This window comes from Sarcophilus harrisii, chromosome 1 (assembly GCF_902635505.1).
Source record: "Sarcophilus harrisii chromosome 1, mSarHar1.11, whole genome shotgun sequence".
NCBI classification, from domain to species: domain Eukaryota; kingdom Metazoa; phylum Chordata; class Mammalia; order Dasyuromorphia; family Dasyuridae; genus Sarcophilus; species Sarcophilus harrisii.
In genome coordinates, this window is record NC_045426.1 from 535,492,149 (window position 1) to 535,513,962 (window position 21,814).

Here is a 21,814-nt window from a genome sequence, read left to right on the forward strand (position 1 = left end):
TATTACTAAGCTTTGTCATGAGCTGGAGATGCTGGAAAATAACATAGAGAAAGATGATGGCCATAAGCATGTAGGGAGATGATGTTGAGGAGCTTAAACCTTCTGATATCTCTTAAGCATAGACCCATAGCACCTTTCCTCACATCAAAGAGAGGAGGATGCTTTATGCAAACTTTAAATTTGTTACTCCTAAATTTGGCAGCATCTTGGGATAAAATCTTGATTGTCCCCACTTTAGTTACAGTTTTAATTTTCAATGCCCACTGACATCTATGAAAGAAGAGCTATCTATATATGTTCACTTTAAGTGTGGATAATTGTCTTCCCACACAAAGACAATCATAGGAAGAAAGAATTTTGAGTTGAAAGGACTTAGGAATTATTTAATCCATTTTCTTTTTTACAACTGCATAAATTCAAGTCCTGTTATGTTAATGACTCACTCCAGATCACAGAACTTAATAGCAGAGTTGGGTTTTGGATTTGGGTTTTCCTACTAAAAGCCTGTTGTAAACACCATATTGGAAAACTTTCTAGCTTGGTAGAATGACTTGTGCCCTTGTTAGACACTCTTCAAAACCTGAAGATCATCTCCAGAGCAAGTTGAGTAATCAGAGTAGACATAAATGACAAAGCCTGGACTAATCTCATTTCTTTTTTTGACAAAGTAACAAGAGTCAAGGGTAAGAGGAACTTTTTAAACACATTTTATCTAAAGGTTGGCAAGATATTTGACAATCCATCATACTTTCCTTGTGAAGAGATGTATAGAACAGTGAAGGTCACTAAAACCACCAAACCATATATAAGGATCCCTGCAGGCTACATATTGATTTAGAAAACTACATATTAACATTATCTATGTTTTATTATATCTTATTTATTCCATTAAATAGTCCTTGAATTCATTTTAATTTTATTTGGAGTGCACTCAGGAGTGTTACAGGCAGCTTTGTGGCTCTCAGGCTTCATGTTTGATACCTTTAGATTAGACAATAATACGGACATGTGGATTTAGAAATGGTGAAATGATAGCATATAAGAAATAGTCATTAGATGACCAAAGTCAACTTGGAGGGAAATCTTTAGTGAATTACATCAGGATTTTTGAACCTAGGCTTGTTCTGTTTTGTATTTTTATTAGACTTAGATGAAAGCATATAGGGCAAGATTGGCAGGACTGGCAGATGACATGAAATTGTAAAGATTAATAATGTATTATATATCAATGTCAACATAAAATACTATCTGAACAGAATAGAACAATGAGTCAAATCTGCTAAAGTGAAATGTAGTACAGATAAATATAAAAATTTTAACTTAAAACTTCAACTTCCTGTGTATAGGATTGAGTATGTCATATAAGAAAGACTTAAGGATAGAATATAAAGTCGTTACTAATCAACAGTGTAACATGCCATAAATACAAACATTATTATGGGCTTCAACAAGAGAAACATAGTGTCTAGGATGAGGGAAGTGATACTCTTGCAGAATTTTGGATGACATCTAGAATATTCTGTTCCATTCTGGATACTATACCTTGGGAAATATATTGACAAGTTGAAGAGCTTCCAGAATAGGGTGACCACATTGGTGAGAGACCTTGAAATCATGATAAAAAGTTTAAGGTATAGGATTTTATAATATAAAAAAGAGATGACATGAATAATATGATAGCTATTTTTAGCACTATAGGCAGTGAGATGGCATAGTAAGTGTAGACTGCTAGATCTGGAATTAGGAAAACCTGAGTTCAAACCAAGCTACAAACATTTACTAGCTATGTGACCTGAACAAATCACTTTAGCCTCTGTTTAACTCAGTTTCTTCATCTATATAATGTGGATAATAAATTCTATTATTCCTGGGTTTTGTTGTGAAATTTTAAATGAAATAATATTTGTTGAGTTTTTTCAAACCTGAAAATGTTATATATGTGCTGCTGCTCTTCCTCCTCTTCCTCCTCCTCCTCCTCCTCCTCCTCTTCCTTCTTCTTCTTCTTTCTCCATCTCCTCCTCCTTTTCCTCTTTTTCTTTCTTCTTCCTTTCTCTTCTTCTTGTGCTATAATTGGAAGTTACAGGAAAAAGTTTTGGACTTGACATAAGGAAAAATTTCCAACTATTAAAGCTGTTCAAAAGTCTATAATCAAGGCCAATAGAAATCTAATATTTAATAAACCCCCAAATTCCAGCTTCTGGAATAAGAACTCGCTATTTAACAAAAATTGCTGAGAAAACTTGAAAATAATATGTCAGATCTACATCTCATATCCCATACCAAAATAAGGTCAAAATGGGTACATGATTGGGAAATATATTGGGAATGTATAAATGTAATGTATAAAAATGTATATTGGGAAATATATTGACAAGTTGAAGAGCTTCCAGAATAGGGTGACCACATTGGTGAGAGACCTTGAAATCATGATAAAAAGTTTAAGGTATAGGATTTTATAATGTAAAAAAGAGATGACATGAACAATATGATAGCTATTTTTAGCACTATAGGCAGTGAGATGGCATAGTAAGTGTAGATTGCTAGATCTGGAATTAGGAAAACCTGAGTTCAAACCAAGGTACATTTACTAGCTGTGTGACCTGAACAAATCACTTTAGCCTCTGTTTAACTCAGTTTCTTCATCATAAGGGACATAAGGGATGATACTATAAACAAATTAGAAGAACAAGGGATAATTTACTTATCAGATCTTTGGAGAAGGAAGGAATTTAGGACTAAAGAAGAACTAGAAAACATTATGAAAGGTAAAATGGACAACTTTGATTACATTAAATTAAAAACGTTTTGCACAAACAAAACCAACAGAAACAAGATTAAAAGGGAAGCACAAATCTGGAAAAAAAATTTTTACAGCCAGTGTTTCTGATAAAGGTCTCATTTCTAAAATATATAGAGAACTGTATCAAATTTATAAGAATCCTAGTCATTGCCCAATTGATAAATGGTCAAAGGACGTGAACAGACAATTTTCAGATGAAGAAATTAAAACCATCTATAATTATATGAAAAAATGATTAGATTCGAGAAATGTAAATTTAAACAACTCTGAGGTACTTCACACCTCTCAGATTGGCTAAGATGACAGAAAAAGACAATAATGAATATTGGAAGGGATGCGGGAAAAGTGGGACACCGATGCATTGTTGGTGGAGTTGTGAACTAATCCAAACATTCTGGAGAGCAATTTGGAACTATGCCCAAAGAACTATAAAATTGTGCATATCCTTTGATCCAGCAGTGCCATCTCAAGGAAATCATAAAGGAGGGAAAAGGACTCACATGTGCAAAAAAATGTTTGTAGCAGCTCTTTTTGTGGTAGCAAAGAACTGGAAAATAAATGAGATGCTCATCAATTGGGGAAAGGCTGGACAAATATATGAAGGTAATATTATTGTTTTATAAAAAATGATGAACACACTGATTTTAGTAAGACCTGGAAAGATTTATAGAAACTGATGCTAAGTGAAACAAGCAGAAGCAGAAATGCATTGTACACAATTGCAACAAGAATTTGTGATGATCAACTATGAAAAACTTTGTTTTTCTCAGTGGTTCAGTGATCCAAAGCAATCTCACTAGACTTTGGACAGAAAATGCCATCTGCATCCAGAAAAAGAACTAAGGAGACTGAATATAAATCAACACATGCTATGTTCACTTGTTTTTTCTGTTTTTTTTTTTTTTTAAATCCCTTCCATAGTTTTTCCCTTTTGCTCTGATTTTTCTCTCCCAACATGATTCATAAAACAATGTGTATTAAAAATAAATAAAGTTACTAGGAAAAAAAAGTCTATGGACTTTCTGGGGCTATTATGGATTTATCCCACCAGACCCTTCAAGCCAAGATAGAATTCTCATTGATTGGCCACCAATAGGGTTTAGACCATGCCCTATTTGGTCATTGTTTGGGTTCTAATTGTATCAGATTGAATGTAAATAATCATTTCTGCTTTGACCAGAAACCCTGAAGGTCTTCCCCTCCCAAATATATTTCTTTAGATTTTTCTTTTTGAACTAAGTGTTCAGAAGATTATTTACCTCAATTGCTATCTAACCTCAGTCCCTGAATGAATGCAGCCTCAGTCATACTGAAACCTGTAAGACCGTAGTTTAAGAAGGCCTAGGTTTCTCATTTCATCCAGGTTATCTCCAATCATCCTGATCTACATCTGACCACTGGACCCAGATGACTTTGGAAGATAAGATGAAGCAGGTGACCTTGCACAGTTCTTCCTCACTTAAAAGTCATGGTCCAAGGGCAGCTAGGTGCTGCAGTGGATAGAGCACCAGTTCTGAAGTCAGGAGGATCTGAGTTCAAATCTGACTTCAGACACTTAACATTTCCTATCTGTGAGACCCTGGGCAAGTCACTTAACCCCAATTGCCTCAGCAAAAAAAAAAAAAAAGAAAAGAAAAGAAAAAAAAAAAGTCATGGTCCTCTTTGAGAATGAAGGACAAACAAGAAAGAATGACCACCTATTCAGGATTATTATTAGTTGGGTGCAAATCGAGCTACATGATCTCTAAAGTACTATATCTCTGAGATTCTATATAAATTTACCTTGTTGACCAGAATTGTTGTGACAATATAATCAAACGAGAAGCAAAAGTTTTTAAGTTGTTTTACTGAGTAGTAAACTACAAAGGATGCTTATCACAGAGGAAATTAGTGTAAATTTTTGACAAGTCTTTTATCAATAAAACTTTGTGTGAACAAGACAAGTTACTTTGAGATTCTCTTCCATTTTAATATTTAAGCTTTTAGGAAAACTTCTTGCCCCATAATGCATCATGTATCAGATTTTGATTTTCTATATTACATACATTTTTAATATTCTGATGGTTTACTGTGCCTCTAATTGTACAAGAATTACTGAGCAAGGAATTCTGCTCTTTTGTCTCCGTCATTATCTTAACATTCATATAAAAATGTTGCCATAATTATAACAATGGAAGATTGGCAGAACTCCCCTGTCAGTTCAAAAGAAATACTAAAACTTTAAGAAAAAATATGGTTAAAAGGGAAGGACTAGATGACTTTTAGGAAATTAGTGATAAGCCCACCCAATTCCAACTCAATAATTATAAAATCATGGATTCATTTTTCAAGAGTCAATCTGGTCTTCCTACATTCCGGACAGACTACACTGAAATGATTCAAGTTCAATGCTCAGGAACCTACTTACATATGAGAAGAATCTTATCTCTTCTTAAAAAAAATAATCAGCCATTGGAGAATAATAATAATAATTTTTAAAACCCTAGTCAGTACTTGAAACATAATTAGCTATATTTTGTGGTACTGAAGTAACTCTCTAAGAGTTTGGATTTTTTTGGTTGTTGCTATGTTTGTATTAGGTAGAAAGTAAAAATTCAAAATAAATAATCTATTTTCATTCTTGCAAGAGAAAGATGAAGTAATCACTCTTTAGTTCTTCAGAAAGGCTCATCAAAGTATTTAACTAACTAACTAAATTAGATATATAGATTATATATTAAAGACCAGTCATGGAATCTTTTTGGCAGTGAACAACAGGACCTTTGGACAGCTGAATGCTGCTAAATAAAAACAATTTTGCTTCAGATAGAGAGGTGAGTATTTAGTAGGGACAATGAATAGAGTATTGGTCACGGAGTCAGGAAGACCTGAGTTTAAATCCATCCTCAGATACGTACTAGCTATGTGATCCTGGGCAAGTCATTTAACCCTGTTTGTCTCAGGTTCCTCATTTGCAAAATGAGCTGGAGAAGGAAATGGCAAATCATTATAATATTTTTGCCCAAGAAAATCCCAAATGGGATGAGAAAGAGTAGGACACAACTGAAATGAGTGAACAACAACATTCAAGCTCACAGGCTATTGAAGAAATCTACTAATATATAGATCCATCAAAATAATTTTGAGAGGACTTGCCTTGAGCATGGAACTAGGTATGTATTTTGACCTTTTCCTTTGGTCTACATGTACTGTTCTCTTGCTAAAAGTATGCCAATTGGTCAGCCACATGGGCTCCTGTGTGTCCATGTTTCAAATACGATAATATTTATAGGGCACTTATCACCATATCTGGCCCCTGTGATCAGTCATTTTTCAATCTTGTCTGACCTTTAGTGACTCTATTTGGGATTGTCTTGGCAAAGAGACTAGATGGTTTGTCATTTCCTTCTCCAGCTCATTTTATATATGAAGAACTCAGGCAAACAAGGCTATGACAAGGTCAGGGTCACACAGCTAGTGAGTGTCTAGAGCTAGATTTTAATTTATGAAGGTAAATCTTCCTGATTCTCAACTCAGTACTCTATCCACTTTGCTTTCTATCTGCCATCTGGCACATAGCAGACATTTTATAAATGCTTGTTCTCTTCCTCTTCTTCTGTGATTGAAATTATGTTAAAGATTATTGATAACTTAGCCAAGAAATTCAGCCATTTGATTGGTTGTAAAAATCATTTTTAAAAAGTTATTTAATTTTTAATTTATAAAATAAAGCATTTCTGAGCAGGACCAGGAGATCATTATATACTTCAACAACAATACTAGATGATGACCAGTCCTGATGGATCAGGCCATCCTCAGCAACGAGATCAACCAAATCATTTCTAATGGAGCAGTAATGAACTGAACTAGCTATACCCAGAAAAAGAACTCTGGGAGATGACTAAAAACCATTACATTGAATTCCCAGTCCCTATATTTATGCACACCTGCATCTTTGATTTCCTTCACAAGCTAATTGTACAATAATTCAGAGTCTGATTCTTTTTGTACAGCAAAATAATGTTTTGGTCATGTATACTTATTATGTATCTAAGTTATATTTTAATATATTTAACATCTACTGGTCATCCTGCCATTTAGGGGAGGGGGTGGGGGGCGGGTAAGAGGTGAAAAATTGGAACAAGAGGTTTGGCAATTGTTAATGCTGTAAAGTTACCCATGTATATATCCTGTAAATTAAAGGCTATTAAATAAAAAAAATAAAATAAAATAAAATAAAGCATTTCTATTAAATAGTATTTTTAAGCACATGAAACTACACACCTATTATGTACAACTTGCAATTCCTTTAAATATATAACAAAGTTAGCATGTAAATTTCTTTTTTCTCCTCCTTTTTCCTCCCCCCACCCTAGAGATGGCTATGATTAGATACAAATTTGTGTATATGTAAATCATCCTCTATATACTTCTTTTTATACATTCTTTCTCTGGATACAGATAGTATCTTCCTTCATATGTCCTTTGCAGTTAATTTTGGGCATCAATAATAGTCAAAATTACATATTTGTTTAAAGTTGCTTTAAAAATAAATTGCTATTATTGTATACAATGTTCTCTTAGTTCTTTCTTTATTATTTTATGTAAGTCTATCCATGTTTTTACTAGATCATTGAGCTCATTCTTTTCTTTTTTTTTAGGACTTTTATTTATTTTTATTTTTTAAAAAATATTTTCTTCCATTTACATGTAAAAAACCCCACTTTTTTGGTTATATGTATACAATCTTTTTTTTTTCATATTTCCTAATGAATCATGTTAGATGAGAAAAATCAGAACAAAAGGGAAAAACCATGAGAGAAAAAAAAAACAGAAGAAAAAAAAGTGAACATAGTGTGTGTTGATTTACATTTAGTCTCCTTAGTTCTTTCTCTGGATGCAGGTAGTGGTTTCTATCCAAACATTTTAGCCATTGTCTTAGATCACTGAACCTCTGAGAAGAGCCAAGTCTGTCATATGTGATCATCATATAATTTTGCTGTTGTTGTGTACAATCTTTTCCTGTTTCTGCTTGTTTTACTCATCATCAGTTCAGGTAAATTTTTCCAGGTCTTTCTAAAATCAGACTGCTAATCATTTTTTAATAGAACAATAATATTCCATTACTTTCATATATCAGAACTTTTTCAGCCATTCCCCAATTGGTGGGGATCTACTCATTTTCCAATTCTTTGCCACCACAAAAAGAAGTTTGTTATTTCTTATAGCCCAGTAGTGATACATCACAATCATATACTACAAGTGGCTGAGCCATTTCTCAATCGTCAGGCATCCCTGCAATTTGCAGTTCTTTGCCACCATAAAAAGAACTGCTCTAAATATTTTAGATTGTGTGTATGTGTGTGTGTGTGTGTATATATATATATATATATATATATATATATATGAAACGGTTCAGATATTTTTCTACTTTTTCTAGTTTTAATTATTTCTTGGTGTCTTATAGCATTCATCCATTCCTTTTGCCCAATTCTAGTTTTCAAGAAATTTCTTAAAAATTTTGACCTCTTTCCAATTAGTTTACTTTCTTTTCATAATTTTCTAGGATTGCTTCCCCCCCCCCCAATTTTTGCTCAGTCTCTTTTATTAGATTTTAAATTTCCTTTTTAAGTTCTTCCAAGTACTCTCTTTAGATTTGTGACCATTTAATGTTTCTCTGAGGTAGGAATGGCTTTCTTTAAACTTCACTATCTTCCTCTGAATATGAACCCAGATCTTCTTTTATACCATAGTAGCTATCTATAGTCAGGTTCTTTTTCCTTTACTTATTCCCTTTAATTTTTTATTTTGTTTCCTTTTCTTTTCTTTTTAGCAGTTTATTATTATGTCAACTCTGGTAACAAATGACCAAAGAGTACAGAGGTTTTGTAATTGCTCTTAACCTCCAAAGATCAAAGAGCTCACACAAATTACAAACAAAAAGTTTACTTTTTCCATTGGGAGAGGGAAATTAGACATGTGTCAGAATTTCTTCTAGAGGGAAATTAGACATGTGTCAGAATTTCTTCTAGTAGGAGAATCAAGGCAATAAAGTTTACCCTTATTTTACATATTTGTAGCTAGATGAAGGATTAAACAGTGTGGTATAACAATAGTGGTGGACCATAACAGCTACAAGAAGGCAAGGTTGCTTGGTGACAAAAAGTCCATTCATAGCAGGGGTTCAAGTCCGGGCCTGCTGGTGCTTGCCTGAGTTTAGGAACCATGAATTTGATGATTAGATGCTGAAGCTTCCATTCAGAAGCAAAGGATTCTTGTTATGTCAAGCCAAACAGCTTGTTTGCTGGGCTTTAGCCCTGGATAACAGGGAAGGAAGGAAGAGAGAGAGAGAGAGAGAATATGGAGGGGTGGTCTTGTATCCTGACAATTATAATCAGGTTTTAATTCTGAGTTGTGGGTAATGTTGCCCCAGGCCTTAGGTCCATCTTTTTGTCCTGAGAAAGTTCTTGTTCTCTACAGTAGGGGTACCTCATCCACTGAGTGCTTACTTCTCTCCACCCCCTCCCCAACACATCCGGCAGCCGGTCTGGTCAGTACCACCAGGACCAGCATCCAGAAATGGGGACCCTACTCAGCCATCTGCTGTCTGTTACAGCAGATGTATATGAGGTAAAAGTTCATAAGATGAAATTTCTTGAGGCCTTGAAGTGAAAGTTGGAGTGAAATTTTTTGAGTCCAAATCTGCTTTCCCCCTGAATTGCTTCAAGGGCCTGCTGTTTGATTCAGTGGAGTTGGCCTGGAGGTGATTACACTTCATTCTAGCTAAACCTCAGTCTCTAGAGTCTTTCCTGAGATCCTCTCAAGTTGTTGCAGGAGGACAATTGCTTTATATATAATATATATATATATATAAATATATATATATATATAAATATGTATTATATATAATACATATTTATATATATATATATATATTTGTTTATTTATTTTGCAACTCTATGTTCACTTCATGGCTATTTTTTAGTTTGTGGAGGAATTCTGGAGAGTCTGGAAATTTCTGATCTACTCTGTTATCTTCTCACAATGCTCCTAATGGCTATGAAAATTATTAAAAAGCTTTACTTCTTCATCTTTTGGGTCCTGCCTGGTTTGGGATCCATTTCTCCCTTGGACTTCCTACCAAGAAGGGGGGATGATTTCCCTTTCTCTATTGAGACAGAACTTTTCTAATGGGGAAGAGTTCTGAGCACACAGCAGGCCACAAGCACATAGGGCTTCAGTTTATATCCTGCCAAATATAAATTAAGACAAAAATCCATTAAAATGTGAACTCATTGAAGGCTGGACTTTTTTTTTTTTTGGTCAATGGGATGAACTTTTATTAAGCAACTATAATGTTTCAGAATACAAAGTAAAACAAGTGACAGTCCCTGCCCTTAAAGAGCACACAATCTAATCGGAAAGATATGTTAACAACTAAGTACAAATAAGAAATAGAGCCAGATTCAATTGGGTGTAGTATCAGAATGGTGTGGGTTTCTTTTGTTTATTTAATATCCCCCTCCCCCAGTAAATTTTATTGTTTTTTAACATTTGTTTCTAAGATTTTAGCTCTAGGTTTCTCTCTCCCTTATCTACACCCACGATTAAGAAAACACATGGGAAGCTATGCAAAACATTTCCATAAAAGTCAAGTTGTGATGCCTGCCCTTATGAAAATAAAAACCCTCCACAAAAATTAAGTTAAAAAGAGAGAGAGAAACAGAGAGAGAGAGAGAGAGAGAGAGAGAGAGAGAGAGAGAGAGAGAGAGAGAGAGAAAGAGAAATGCTTTAATCTGTATTCAAACACAATCAGTTCCTTCTCTGGGTATAGAAAGGATTTTTCATCATAAGTCCTTCAAAGTTGTTGTGGATGATTGTACTACTGAGAATACAGTATATTTCACTTTGTTCATGGAGAAGTGCTATGAATATTTCTTTGTACATATAGATCATTTCCCCCTTTTTTCTCCTGTTTTTATTTTTGTGAATCTTTTTTTGGTATTCATGCCATGTAGTGGAGTTAAGTCAAAGGATATGCATGAATTTGCAGTCCTTTGGGCACAGATCATATCTTTTTTTTTTTCTGCAGCAATTGGGGTTGTGACTTGCCCAGGATCATACAGCTAGGAAGGGTTAAGTGTCTGAGGCCAGATTTGAATTCAGGTCTTCCTGATTTCAGGGTTGGTGCTCTATCCACAGCACCAGCTAGCTGCCCCACAGATCATATCTTTTGATCATTTATCAATTGGAGCATGGCTCTATTTTTTTATAACTACAACTCAGTTCCCTCTATGTTTGAGAAATGAGGCCTTATCAGAGAAACTTACTTTGAAATTTTTTTTTATAATTACTATTGCTAATTGTATTTCCCTCCATTTATTCTCTCTCTCCTTTCACCCAGGCACTCCTCAAGTGTTTTGCTACTCCCCAAATGTCTTCTCTTTTATCATCCTCCCCTCCTTCCCATATTCCATTCCCCTCCTAATTTCCTGCAGAGTAAGATAAATTTCTATACCCCTATTCAATGTGTACATTATTTCCTATTTGAGCAGATTCTGATGAGAGTAAGGTTCATTCACTTCCCCTCTTCTCCTTCACTGTAAAAGCTTTTTCTTGACTCTTTTAAAATTTTTTATTGAAGCTTTTTTATTTTCAAAACATATGCAAGGATAATTTTTCAACATTGACCCTTTCAAGACCTTGTGTTCCAATTTACCCCTTCCTCCAATCCCTCCCTTTGATGGTAAGCAATCCAAAATATGCTAAACATGGTAAAAAAAAAAAAATATATAATTATATATATATATATATATTTAATATATATATATATATATAAATTGATTATAAAATTGATATTTAAAAATAATAAAAATTGATTATATATATATATATATATAAAAATTGATTATAAGCATACATATTTATACAATTATCTTGCTGCACAAGACAAATCTGATTAAAAAGGAAGAAAAATGAGAAAGAAAATAAAATTCAAGAAAAAAGAACAAAAGAAGTGAAAATACTATGTTGTGATCCTCACTCAGTTCCCACAGTTCTCTCTCTGGATGTAGATGGCTCTCATTATCAAAAGATCATTGGAACTTTGCCTCTTTTTTTAATGGCAAATGATTTGCACCATTCCATTTCTCCCTTTCCCTTTCTCCCAGTACATTCCTCTCAACCTTTAATTTCATCATTTTTTTAAAAAAAAGATATTATCCCTTCATATTCAACTCACACCATGCCCTCTGTCTATATATATTTCATCTAACTGCTATAATAATATGAATGTTAATGTGAATGAGTTACAAGTATCACCTTCCCATGTAGGAATGTAAACAGATAAATCTTATTAAGTCCCTTATGATATCCCATTCCTGATTACCTCTTTATGCTTCTCCAGAGTGTGAGAATTATTTTTTGCATTTTCTCAATCCTCATTCTTCATGATCTCTCTACAGCCACTCACATAACTGACCTCTCTACTCCTTGATAATCTCTACTCTCCAAGTTACCAGGATACCACTGTCTCCTGGTTTTTCTATCTAAGCACTCCTCAGTTTCATTTGTTTCACACCCACTAACCATAGGAATCACATAGGACTTGAATCTTTTATTTTTTTTAAGCTTTTTATTTACAAAACATATACATGGGTAATTTTTCAACATTCACCTTTGCAAAGCCTTCTGTTTCAAATTATCCCCTCCTTCCTCCTACCCCCTCCCCTAGGTGGCAATTAGTCCAATACATGTTAAATATGTTAAATTATATATTAAATCCAATATATGTATACCTATTTATATAGTTATCTTTCTGCACAAGAAAAATCAGATCAAGAAGGGGAAAAAACTGGGAAAGAAAACAAAATGCAAGCAAACAACAACAGAAAGGAGAATGTTATGTTGTGGTCCACACTCAGCTCCCACCGTGTAGATGGCTCTCTTCATCACTGAACAATTGGAATTGGTTTGAATCATCTCATTGTTGAAGAAAGTGACAGGACTTGAGTCTCAGCCCATTTTTCTTCTCCTTCTATATTATTTCACCTGGTGATTTTATCAGACACCATGGATTCTATGATCATTTATTCACTGATTATTCTCAAAAATTACTTATCTAGTCCCATCATCTCTTCAAGACTTCCAAACTATGGGTTAGACATCTTGAACTGGATGTCCTATAGACATCTTAAAAACAATATGAAAAACTAAACTCATTACCACCCCTCTTCCTTGCCTCCCAATCCTTCCTTCTTCCAATCTTTCTTATTACTGTTGAGAGTATCCTCTCAGTCTCCTAGTCTTGCAACATAGGTTTTATTCTTGATTTTTCTCTTATTCCCATATCTAGCATGACGCCAAGGTCTATCTGTTTCACATTTGTAACATCTCTCAATTCACCCCGTTCTCTCCTCTGATACTGGTACAGGCCCTTATCTTCTCATGTCTGAATTATTACAACAGAATACTGACGGGTTTGCTGGCTAGAAAAAAGACCCTGAGCCTAATGGAGCTTAATAGAGCACACAGCAATGATACCACACCCAGGAACAGGCTCATTGAGATAAGTAGGATGTGCTCAGTGAAGATCAAGCCCAGTGAGCAAAGAGCAGACCAATCAGGAACAACTCATACATCACCAGAAGGCATCAGCAATTGTGGTTCATCCACAAGCTCATGTGAGTGTCTCTTGTATGGTCCCTGTGCATGCTCAGTATTTTATCCTTGGAACAGCATGTGCTTCATTTATATAGAGAGAGCATATGCTTCACTTGTATATGTTCCACTGTCGTTTTTCTTTAAATTGCTATTTCTTTAAATACCTAATTCTGAATTAGTTGTGTTCTCTGACTGACTACAAAAAATAGAAAACACTGATGGGGATTCTTAAATATCATATTGCAACAATTTTTTTCATAAATTACTTTTAAGAATAAAATAAAAGAATAAAAACAATTCCGTCAGTCTTGTAAAATCTCCCTTGAGACTTCTACCATTTCAGTTAGTTATAGGTTCTTGTCTATCTTCTTGTAAAAGATTCTTTTCTTGGTGCCCGTAATAACTGCTGGATTGAACCCTACCATCATTCTAGTCCTAGCCACATAGACCTGAGGATGAAAGACTGGAGAAGGAGTCTTCCCATAAAGTTATACTGGGGTGGGAGTAGGCAGAGAATTGATAAAACTATTTAAATCATATGTAATAGAAAAAACAATCAAGCTAAAGGAGAGGAGGGATTCCACCTGCACCACACTGCCAGCTGGTATTGGTTATATCTTGGTTTTAGTGATAGAAAAGAAAGTGCTTCAGAATCACCAAATCTCTGCTCCTTACGCCTGGAACAGGCCTGTACAAGTGAGGTCCAACAGTATTTCCCCTAGTCCTGCCAGGGACTAGAAAGGTAATCTCTATGGCTGGGTCCTCATTTCTTACTGCCAGAACTCCCTGACTGCTCATTTGTCTGAACCTCTGCCTATGGCAAATCCAGATTTATTATTTCAAAGGCATTCCCCTGATCTCCTAGCCCAGTAACCTTGTTACAAAAATCTCCCCACAACCTTCACCAGGAAATTAAATTCTGTTCTTGAATTCACTAAACAAAGGATATTGTCAGGGCCTCAGGCAAATGCCCTACTACTGGGAATGAATGTAACAAGCCTACCAGTGGGGACTACCAGAAATTTGGCAAATTACAGAAACAGTTTCTCCTCTTGAGGACATAGCAAATCTTCCTGAAATAAGCTGGGGTGGGGGGAAGAAGGCAGGAGTCTTAGGCTAAAATAGAAGAAATCATTCCTCCAGAAGACGTTATTGAACAACAACTTAAATGATCAGGAGGATGATTTGTGAGAGGGCTGGAGAGACATGAACTGATGCTAAGTGAAATGAGCAGAACCGGGAGATCATCATACATGGCAACAAAGAAGATTATGTGATGATCAATTCTGATGGACATGGCTCTCTTCAACAAGGAGATGATTCAGGGCAGTTCCAATAAACTTGTGAGGGAAAGAGCCATCTGTACCCAGAGAGAGGACAGTGGGAACTGAGTGTGGATCACAACATAATATTTTCATTCTTTTTGTTGCTGTTTGCTTGCATTTTGTTTTCTTTCTCATTTTTTTTCCTTTTTGGATTTGATTTTTCTTGTTCAGTATGATATTTATGAAAATATATAGAGAGGAATTGCACATGTTTAACATATAATGGATCATTTACTTACTGGGGGAGAGGGTAGTGGAAAGGGGGGGGAAATGAGAACACAGGGTTTTGTAGGGGTGAATGTCAAAAATTATACATGTATATATTTTGAAAATAAAAAACTTTAATTAAGATAATCCTTTGACTTGGATTGGGAATTGGGTTTTGGGAGGGAGAGAGAAGTCTGTCCAGCAAGTTCTGCACCAAGACGTCTTGGCAGTAAGTTTCTGACCGTGCAAACTCAGTCCTCTGGAAGTAATCTCAAAATATATTGTACAGCTACCTTCCAGCCTATTTGTCCTGTTTTCCCTTCTTGTCTATGACTTACTCTTCTCCTGAAGGAGATTCTACCTGGAAAAACTCTCCCCACACTCATTTAACAACCAACAGCTAGCTTGGCCCCTACCTTGGTTATATAGTCTTGTCACCTGCTTACCTGACCAACTTTCCAGCCTAGTTATTTAGATTCTTCATGTTTAATTCCTGCTAGTGTTCCATATGTCAGGATTTCAGGATGAAGAGAAACATAAATGTCTCCTTAAACAATTTTACTATTGACTGTGAGTGGTAGAAGTCAAAACTATATTTATTCCCTTTTTAATCATTAAAAACTATTCATTTCTAAAATGATACTCTCATGGTCCATGTGTTGCTCAGTACAGATTTTTCATGTCTTGAGAGTGATGCATTTCTGAGATGAAATATTCCCCACATTTTAGCACCTTGAAAAATGTCAGCTAAACTACATTGAGATTGATATCAATAGAGGTCCTGAGTCATTCAAGCAGGTTTCTAGCATGAACTCCTGTTAGTTGCTTATATATCTTGGAAACAAAACCATTATCAGAGAACTGTTACAAAGATTTTCCCCACCATTTGACTCCTTCTCTTCTTTTCCAAGGCTCATCAATTTTGTTTGTTCAGTAGCTTTGAATTTTGTATAGTCAAAGTAAGCCATTTTATATTTTGTAATTTTCTCTTTACCTTTTTAATAGCATTAAATATAGCATTTATTTATTTATTTAAATATAGCAATATAGCATTATATCTCCTACCCAGAGCTATAGAAAGATAGGATCTGCTTCTCTTCTTGCTTTTTAAATAATATCATCTTTAATATTGAAGTCAGATATCTATTTAGAATGTATTATAAAATATGGTGTAAAGTGTTGATCTAAGTCTACTATTTGCCAGACTACTTTCTAGTTTTCCTAACACTTAAAAAAAATAAAATAATTCTTTCTAAGTAATTTACATTTCCCTTTTTATTTTTCCTGTTCCATTGTTTCTGATTATCCCTTATCTGGACTCTTCAACTGATCTATTTTTTAACCAATACTTGAGGGTTTTGGTGTCTGCTACTTTATAACACATTTGGGATCTTGAAGTTCTTATTTTCCCTACTTATTTTCATTATTTTCCTTCATATTTTAGATATTTTACTTTTACAAATGAATTTTATATATTTTGTAATGTATCCAGTTATCAAAATATCCCTTTAATAATTTGATTGTTATAATATTAAAACTGTAAATTAAATTTGATAGTATTATTATTTAAATTATGTTGGCATAACTCAGCCATAAGCACTGAATATTTTTCCAGCAATATGTCAGTCTTTATTGTTAGATGATTTTAGGTATACGTGGCAAAAGATGCTGTATAGCAGGAAATAACCTGAGGAAGGGAAACAAGGTGTGCAGAGGAGGAAAACAGGAAGGCAATAGTGAAAGGTTGTTCACCCCAAAGATTAATGATTTTGTTATTGAGTAGCCTGTACCATGACGGGGTAAAGACAAAGAAATCTGGGTATGAGATGACAAAATGAGATGGTATATATGAAGGAATGTAACTGCTAGAAGCTGCAGACGCCATTAGAGAAGATGCAGGGTACTTAATAAACGCTTGCAGTACTTAGCAACATCTAGTGTGTCGGGTGTTCTGTGGGAAAAGACAGCAGCTAGAGGGAGCTGCTTCTGAGGCATCTCAAGTACCTGGAGGATGGTAAGGAACCCAGTTATTGTTCCCTCTTGGTGAATAGGGGAACTCAACACTTTATTTCTTTAAAAATAACACACACACACACCTCTTCCCTGAATCTATACAAGATTTTTTATGTTTTGGTAACTTGATCCACAGATAGTTTATGCATTTTACTATTATTTGGAATGGGATTTCCTTTTTTAAGACTGCCTTTTTAATTTTATTATTATTATTTAGAAAGATTGTTAGATTTGGATGATTCATTTTTTGGCTGTTTCTTAATTGTCCCTTTTATTTGACTTTTACTTTCACTTTGATCTTCTTGTGCATTTTTAGGAAGAAATCATTTAATACTCTTTATGTAGTTGTTTTGTTGTTATTATTCTTGGTTGGTTTTTTGTTTGTTTTTTACCTTTCAATTTTCCTTTCCTTATACTTGAAAATCTTTTTTTTTTTCTGGTCACTTGGAGATTTTGTTGTTTGTCATTAGAATTGTTAAATTTAATTACTATGTGTGATTAATTTGTTGCATGTTTTTCCCCTAGAGGCAATTTATTTTTTCAACTGACATTTTATTTTTGTGTTCAGAAGTTCTTGAGAGTTTATTGTTATTATTTGTTCCATTTAAGGTGTTTCATTAAATTCTTCTGGGAGACTCATCATCTTGAAGCTTTCTCTATGCAGCCTGTCTTTGTGATTGATATGTTTTGTTTGTATAGAAATCATGTTTCATTTTAATGTTATTGCTTTTTCTTTATCTTCTTCCAGATTCTCCTTCATTTCTGTGTATTTTCATTACCGATCACTTAGTCTTGCTTTTCTTTCTTTGATCAGACATCACCATGGATTCAAGATGTCTATTCTGCTAATTATTTCTGTTGTACATGTCATAAATTCTACTTTTAAAATTCTTATTTTTCTTTAAAACCATTCAGGAACATAAAACTATTCTATACTCCCAACAGGTTCTTTTGCCTATTTGCTCTCATTTGTTCTAATTTGCCTTACAATGTTTATATAAATTTCTGAACCCTTTTAGCTGATTTGGAAGCCATAGTCCCTTCTTTTATTTATATCTTTCCTCTTATTTATCTGCTTACATTCAAGTCTTTAATTAAATTTTCTTCCCCCTGAGAGCCTTGGTAATTTTTGTCTTTTTTTTTAAACTTTAGATGCTCATTTTCTAACTCCACTCCTTTATGGTGATTTCCATAAGGACTGGATCTCAAAGCTATTCCAGCCTCCTCCCGTGCTGAGCAATTCATATTTCATCAGCTTCAATATTGGTCTGCCTCACGTGACTTCGGACAAGAATGAACTGGCTCCATGAGAGTGCTGGGTTCCTTCCTTAAGCAGAGTGAGCAATGAGAGTAGGAGTTTTCAATAATCAATTGTGTTGTGGATTAAGAATTAGCCTTCTGTGCTGCTAATTAGTTAAATTGTGTCCTTGTTAAGGTTTTTGGTGTACTTGGTAACAGTTCTCTGATAATGGTTTGGTTTCCAAGATATATAAGCAACTAACAGGAGTTCATGCTAGTACATGGTACTAAGGTACCATGATGAAAGATGAATTTTCCTTCTTTTTGTGTTTAATTCCTATTTTGGAGAAGTTTAAGAGATTGTGAGGATTGGGGAAAATTTCAAATACTCCATCTTTGTTGGTTTTTGACTCATTTAGATCAGATATTTTCACAAATTTGACATTGACCTAAATCTCACACCCTTTCCCAAAAGATGATACTGTATGCAAATTAGGAGAGCAAAGGATCTTTGGAGAAGGTAGGAATTCATGGCCAAAGAAGAACTAGAGAATGTTATGAAATGCAAAATGGATCATTTTGATTACATTAAATTAAAAATGTTTCACACAAACCAAAGCAACACAATCAGGATTAGAAGGGAAGTAGAAATTTGGGGAAAAAATTACAGTCAGCATTTCTGATAAAGGTTTCATTTCTAAAATACATAGAGAGAATTGAGTCAAATTTATAAGAATATAAGCCATTCCCCAATTGATAAATGGTCAAAGGATATAAACAGACAACTTTCAGTTGAAAAAAGTAAGACCATTATAGTCACATAAAAATGCTCTAAATCACTATTGATTAGAGAAATACAAATTAAAACAATTCTGAGGAACCACCTCACACCTCTCAGATTGGCTCAGATGACAGGAAAAGATAATGATAAATGTTTGAGGAAATATGAGAAAACTGGGACACGAATGTATTGTTGATGGAGTTGTGAACTGATCCAACCATTTTGTAGTGCAACTATGGAACTATGTCCAGAGGATTTTAAAACTGTGCATATCCTTTGATCCAGCAATGCCACTACTGGGTCTATATCCCAAAGAGTTCATAAATGAGAGAAAGGAACACATATGCATAAAAAAGCATATATATCTTTTTGTGGTGGCAAAGAATTGTGGAAAATTAGTAGATACCTATCAATTGAGGAATTGCTGAATAAATTATGCATAAGTTCTGGTATATGAAAGTAATGGAATATTATTGTTCTATTAAAAATGATGAACAAGCTGATTTCAAAAAACCTGGAAAGATTTACATTAACTGATACTGAGTGAAGCCAGCAGAACCACAAAAACATTGTACACAGCAACAAGATTGTGTTCTGATTAACTATGATAGACGTGGTTTTTCTCAGCACATACACACACACACACACACATATATTTCATCAGTCTTAACTAGTTGGTTGTTTTTGAACACAGGCCTAGCATCTAATTTATCTTTTTCTGATCTTTGATGCTGCACAATCTTTAAACAACTATCTTTTTTTCCCCCCAAAAAAGATTTATTCTTCAAACTAATGAATGACCAATGAACTTAATTTCTATTCCTAGCAAACTTCTAGAATATATAGCTTTTTTGGTTTATATTGATGTTGATTTCATATCACATTCATTTCTTAATATATTACTTCTCTCATCCAGTAAGCCCTCCCTTATAATATCCTTCCTGTCTCATCTAAAAATCATTCTTTGTTACAAAAGTAATTAAGCAAAATCAACCAACAAAGTAAATTTATCTAATATCATATGCATTCAGCATTCTGATTCCATAGTCCATCGCCTTCCTACTGAAAGAAGGGAAATATAATTTTTTTCATCTCTTCTCTGAGACAAAAATTACATTTAATTTTAGTTTTGATGTCTTTTAGTATTTTCATTCACATTATTATTATTATTATTACAGATTCTTTCCTTTTCTCCTTAATTTGCTCTTCATCAATTTAATATAAGTCTTCCCATGTCTCCAAGCATTCCTCATATTTATTGTTTCTTATGGCACAAAAACATTCTATTAAATGCATATGGAGTGACTTGATCAGTTACTCCTCAAATGAAGAGTGCCTATTTTGTTTCTAGTTCTTTGTTATGACAAGAAGTGCTGCATGAATATTTTAATGTGTGGAGATTTTTAAAATCTTCTTGAAATATATATCTAATTAGGGGATCTCTGCATCAGAGAATATATTTTAATTGTTTGCTTAGCAGAATCCCAAATTGCTTTCCATAATGGTTCAACCAATTCACAGTTTCCAGAAGAGCAGAAATTTATAGGCCTAGATTCTGACAATTGCCACATTTTCACATCCTCACCAATTTGCTAGATATGAAGTGAAACTTCTGAAATATTTTTATTTGCATCTCTATTATTAATAATAATTTATACACAAACTGATGTTGATAAAACAAGCAGAAGCAGGAATACACTATACACAATAACAGCAAAAATGTGCGATGATCAACTATGAAAGACTTGGTTCTTCTCAGTGGTTCAGTGATCCAAAATAATACCAATAGACTTTGGGTAGAAAAATGTCATCTGCATTCAGAAAAAGGACTAAGGAGACTAAAATCAATATGCTATGTTTATTTTTTTGTTTGTTTTTTGTTTTTAGCTCTCTCATTATTTTTCCCTTTTGCTTTGATTTTTTTCTTTCCCAACATGATTCATAAAGCAAGTTGTATTAAAAAATAAAGTTACTAGAAAAAATAATTCATAGCAATCTTTCATGTGATGTTAATATATTTTCAGTTCTTTTATGAACTATTCATATACTTGGTCTTTTAGATTTGTCTATGTTCAGATTAATTAGGTCGTGCAGTAGCTAGAACACAGAGCCCAGAGTTAAGAAGACTCATCTTCCTGAATTCAAATCTGGCCTCAGACTTTTGCTTGTTGGGTGACCCTGCACAAGTTACCTTACCCTGTTTACCACAGTTTCTTTATCTGTAAAATGACCTGGAGAAGGAAATGGCAAACCAGTCCAGTATCTTTGCTAAGAAAACCCCACAATTAGTCATGAAGAGTTGGATAAAACTCAAAAATCACTGAATGTGCTTTTTCTATATATCTTGGATATTGTATGATTCTTAGCAGAGATATTTGATACAAAGATTTCCCCCTCAGTCAACAGTTTTCCTTATCTCAGCTACATTGATTTTGATCATAAAAAAACCTATATAACAGATAGCTAAAAGGATGGTTATGAGCACTTAAAAAGGTAGTGGTGATCACTAAAGCTCATCATGAGTTTGTAAAAAACAAGCAGTGCTAAAAATAACTCTATTTTTTTTTTTGATAGCATCACTAAATTGATAGATTAAGACTGTGTAAAATTACAGCAAAGTTTTTGATAAGGTCTTTCATGATATCTGTTAGTACAAATAAATTATGGCTACTAATTAGAATTGAAATGAGGATTCTCTGATTCAGATTAAATTTTTAAATGGGATGCCTTAATCAGTTTCTCCTACATATTTAAATTCTAATTCATACTAGCAAGGGAAGGGGGTGGGGTTGGAGTAAAGACCCATAT